The sequence below is a fragment of the Haematobia irritans genome, chromosome 2 (assembly GCF_050003625.1).
Source record: "Haematobia irritans isolate KBUSLIRL chromosome 2, ASM5000362v1, whole genome shotgun sequence".
Taxonomy (NCBI): Eukaryota; Metazoa; Arthropoda; class Insecta; order Diptera; family Muscidae; genus Haematobia; species Haematobia irritans.
Window position 1 is genome coordinate 60,245,037 of NC_134398.1, and position 5,575 is coordinate 60,250,611.

At 33.2% G+C, this 5,575-nt stretch overlaps 1 long non-coding RNA gene across 1 annotated transcript; it reads right to left on the bottom strand.

Annotated features, from left to right (window-relative positions):
* Positions 1-913: 913 nt before the first annotated feature.
* On the bottom strand, positions 914-1,522 carry LOC142227599 (uncharacterized). The gene is made up of 2 exons (XR_012719921.1): positions 1,482-1,522; positions 914-1,347 (listed from the first exon to the last, which is right to left on the bottom strand). It is a non-coding gene; the product is annotated as an uncharacterized LOC142227599 (long non-coding RNA).
* Positions 1,523-5,575: the final 4,053 nt, after the last annotated feature.

The following is a 5,575-nucleotide window of genomic DNA, read 5'->3' on the forward strand; positions in this document are numbered from 1 at the left end:
GATAGTGCCATTCCAAAGTTATTATTAATTCATAACAGTTTGAGTTATACAGGATCCAAAATCTATGACAGTGTCCTTCATATGTGGCAATCAATTTCGAGAATGTTGCACCTTTTTCCCAATCGAAATCGCCATAAGATTTGTCCAAATGAATGAAAAAAGTTCAATAAAATCATTCCATATATGAATTCAATTCAGTTAAATTTTTTCATTCTTTAGTATAGTGGTACATTAATACAGGAAAATATTAACTAATATATGGAATGCATTCTTCCTAATTTCTACGAAAATCACATCGTTCAAACAAATAAATATGTCTTTGGCGCTAGACGAAGTGCAACTTTCTTCACAATGAGTTCATTTTAACTTAAAGAAAAAATACGAAAAATTTACTCACTAATTTAAAACAGCAAATATTTTATTTGTTATTTATTACATTGTCTTTTAACAATCCCTCCGAAAATATATAGGTATATATTTCGGGTTTTGTTCATTTTTATGAATGCATTGTTAACACTGAATAAAATTTTCTTGTTCAGTTGTAAATTCTTGTACCCCGAGAAGAAATCAGTATTAGTAAAATTCCATGTCTTGGGTTTTCCTTTAGTTTCGAAGGCACTTTTTTCTGGGTGTATGGTGAAGGTATAATAAAAATGTAGTCGAACCTCGTGTTTCCACATTTTGACCAGTTCCCTTTCTTTTATAATTTATTAAACAGTATTGAAAGAGTCTATCTCCAATTATTCAGACCGAGTTTCAAAAAATCCAGTGCATAAATCGAAAACATATTCTACAATTATTTCTTAAAAAATAAAATGTTCCTTTTTTAATAGAATATGTCATTGGAGAAAAATTTCTTTTTTTTAATCATGTATTCCAAACGATGTTATTTTGTTGAATTAAATAAATGCTCTTAGTATACGTAAACGTTTATTTCTCAAAATAACTAAGACGATTTAGAACATTACAGCCTTAACGAAATTATTTGTGCTGGAAAATATTGCAACGACAAACGTAAGCTTTAAAACAAGTTCACATGAAAAAAACAGGACAGTGTAGTCTGGGATGAGCATTGTATCTGTGGTTATATAGTGGTCATGCTGTCCACAATATTTAACAAAACAAAAATAATGCATGCTCTCTATATACATATACTATAATGTATTCCCTATGGAAACTGGACATAGTGAGGAGTAGATTGTGATGTTATATTTTCCATTCGGTGGTTTTAGACAATTGATATTTATTGAAACGTAAAGCGATCCTTGACAATAATGGCAGAACAATTTTTCAAATGAAATTTCATGGTTTCCATGTTTACACCAGACATGTGAACAACAATGGTGGCTAGAATAAAGTACAAATTAGCTCTGGGATATGTATTTTCGTAAACCGGCAATTAAAGTAATGTCATAGAATGTTTTTATGTGGTTGTTTCATTTGAAACGGCATTCAATCTTTAATTAAGTTGTAGGACTTACTTTTAAATTGATATTTTTAACTATGCAGAGGAATATTTACCTGGAAATATAAAAAAACATAAACATTAGTTAAACTGAATTGAGGTTTAAAAATTAAAACAAAAGTTTCGTAACATTCATTAATTCTACCACAAATAAATATATTAATAAATATATATGATTTAAACCAATTTTATATAAACATCTCAAAAACAAAAAGTGTTAAACATGATTTGATATCACATATACCGTCAACCAAAGACAAAACTCTATAATGAGTAATTAATTATTTGGACACCTTCACCCCTTTTATAAAGGCGGAACCTAACACTCCTGGCACAAATGAGAGCAGGAAAATGAGATCGCTCGAAAATTCGTTTAATGTGAATCTTGCCGCATTGAATTCTAGCAAGTAAGAGAGAAAAATTTTAAATAAAATCAGTGTTACCATCAAACTCAAACGAAGCAGAAGTATTATTTATACATATATACACACTATGGGAAATTATACCACATCGATGCCATAGCACCCAACAGGAGCATCTCCTATTACAAACATTCTTTTCTTACAGATTTTTTTATACCCTCCATCATAGGATGGGGGTATATTAACTTTGTCATTCCGTTTGTAACACATCGAAATATTGCTCTAAGACCCCATAAAGTATATATATTCTGGGTCGTGGTGAAATTCTGAGTCGATCTAAACATGTCCGTCCGTCCGTCTGTTGAAATCACACTAACTTCCGAACGCAACAAGCTATCGACTTGAAACCTGGCACAAGTAGTTGTTATCGATGTAGGTCGGATGGTATTGAAAATGGGCCATATCGGTCCACTTTTACGTATAGCCCCCATATAAAGGGACCCTCAGATTTGGCTTGTGGAGCCTCTAACAGAAGCATATTTCATACGATCCGGCTGAAATTTGGTATATGGTGTTGGTATATGGTCTCTAACAACCATGCAAAAATTGGTCTACATCGGTCCATAATTATATATAGCCCCCATATAAACCGATCCCCGGATTTGGCTTGCGGAGCCTAAAAGAGAAGCAAATATCATCCGATCCGGCTGAAATTTGGTACATGGTGTTGGTATATGGTCTCTAACAATCATGCACAAATTGGCCACATCGGTCTATAATTATATATAGCCCCCATATAAACCGATCCCCAGATTTGGCTTGCGGAGCCTCAAAGAGAAGCAAATTTCATCCGATCCGGCTGAAATTTGGTACATGATGTTGGTATATGGTCTCTAACAATCATGCCAAAATTGGTTCACATCGGTCTATAATTATATATAGCCCCCATATACACCGATCCCCAGATTTGGCTTGCGGAGCCTCAAAGAGAAGAAAATTTCATCCGATCCGGCTGAAATTTGGTACGTGGTGTTGGTATATGGTCTCTAACAATCATGCAAAAATTGGTCCACATCGGTCTATAATTATATATAGCCCCCATATAAACCGATCCCCAGATTTGGCTTGCGGAGCCTCAAAGAGAAGCAAATTTCATCCGATCCGGCTGAAATTTGGTACATGATGTTGGTATATGGTCTCTAACAATCATGCGAAAATTGGTCCACATCGGTCCATAATTATATATAGACCACATATAAACCGATCTCCAGATTTGGCTTGCGAAGCCTCAAAGAGAAGCAAATTGCATCCGATCCGGCTGAAATTTGGTACATGGTATTGGTATATGGTCTCTAACATCCGTGCAAAAATTGGTCCACATCGGTCCATAATTATATATAGCGCCCACATAAACCGATCCCCAGATTTGAGTTGCGGAGCCTCAAAGAGAAGCAAATTGCATCCGATCCGGCTGAAATTTGGTACATGGTATTGGTATATGGTCTCTAACAACCGTGCAAAAATTGGTCCACATCGGTCCATAATTATATATAGCGCCCACATAAACCGATCCCCAGATTTGGGTTGCGGAGCCTCAAAGAGAAGCAAATTTCATCCGATCCGCCTGAAATTTGGTACATGATATTGGTATATGGCCTCTAACAACCATGCAAAAATTGGTCCTCATCGGTTCATAATTATATATAGCCCCCGTATAATCCGATCCCCAGATTTGGCTTGCGAAGTCTCCAAGAGAATCAAATTTCATCCAATCCGGTTGTAATTTGGAACATGGTGTTAGTATATGATCTTTAACAACCGTGCCAGAATTGGTCCATACCGGTCCATAATTATATACAGCCCCCATATAAAACGTTCTCCAGATTTGACATCCGGAGCCTCTTGGAGGAGCAAAATTCATCCGATCCGGTTCAAATTAGGAACGTGGTGTTAGTATATGGTCGCTAACAACCATACCAAAATTGGTCCAATCACACAAAAATTGGTCCATATCGGTTCATAATCATGGTTGCCACTCGAGCCAAAAATAATCTACCAAGATTTTATTTCTATAGAAAATTTTGTCAAAAGTTTATTTCTATAGAAAATTTTGTAAAAATTTTATTTCTGTAGAATTTTTTGTCAAAATTTTTATTTCTATAGAAAATTTTGTGAAAATTTTATTTCTATAGAAAATTTTGTTAAAATTTTATTTCTGTACAAAATTTTGTCAAAATTTTATATCTACTTTGTCAAACTGAATTATATACGTATTGGATCGATCTTTTTTGATTTAATATATAACACGTATGGACTTACATAAAACTTTGAAGATGGTGTTAGGAGGTTTTAAGATACCTTGCCATCGGCAAGCGTTGCCGCAACTTAAGTAATTCGATTGTGGATGACAGTGTTTAGAAGAAGTTTCTACGCAATCCATGATGGAGGGTACATAAGCTTCGGCCTGGCCGAACTTACGGCCGTATATACTTGTTTTAATTTAATTTCTTCGAAAAGTTCAAACTTTTATCACAAAAACATGTTTTTGTTACCAAATGTTTATTTTTGCAATAACAAAAATACTGTTTATTCCAAAATCACAGTCCATTTTGTTTATACTAAGCATTAACCATTTTTCTTTAAATCGGCTTGTGTGCGCTCAACTATCTGGTCTATAAATATAACTTTTTCACTGTATGCGTTGATGGCTATAGTGATAAATGATTGTTGATAACAATAAGAGCTACACAGTCCAGTGAATGATAGTACACAGAAAAAAATTATCACCAAAATATTTCCAATTAAAACATTGATTGAAGTTGGAAATTAGTTCAATTAACAAATTAATTGATACAAATAAAATTTTAATCAAGATAGAAACATTAAGTTAATGATGTCACCAATGTGGTATCACAATGGACTGAATAGTCTAAGTGAGCCTGATACATCGGGCTGCCACCTAACCTAACCTAACCTAATGATGTCAATGATCAAAATGTTATTTTTTATATTAAAACATTAATTGATACAATTAACTTTTTAATCAAACTCGGAAGACTAATGGCGATTTCAATTTGGGAAAAAAGGTGCAACATTCTCGAAAGTGAATGGAAAATATGAAGGACACTGCCATTTTGGATCCTGTATCCCGCACAATGTTATGAATTAACAATAACTTTGGAACGACACTATCATTGGGGGGTAAATGTAATGAGGGAAAAAGTAGGGTAACACCAATGCAACATATTTTTTGCGAATCGAAAATGCCATAAGTCAATTAAAAAATCTATTTCAAACAAGCCATTTTCTAATCAAACTAAAAACACAAAGTCACTTGAGAAAGTAATTAGAAATAGTTACGTTTTTAATGAAAAAAAAAAAAATAATTGTGTTTTGCAATCAACATCAATTAAGTGAATCTATTGAAAAATTAATTGAAATTTGCTAATGAAATCAATTAATTTTTAATCAAGTAATTTTTTAATTTCCAATTAAAACTTTGATTGATACTATAATTTTTGTGATTGAATACATTTCAATTTAAAAATTAATTGGATCAAATAATTTCGTGATTGAATCGGAAAAATTTGTGTGTGTGTGTGCTTACAAACTGTACGTGTCTACATTGTGTATATTACATACAAAATACGCCGAGAACTAAATAAATGGCCTAGAAATCCGAGGGATATAAAGAAAGATGATATTAGATTGAAAATGAAAGAATTTAAGGTAGTCTTTATTAAATTGT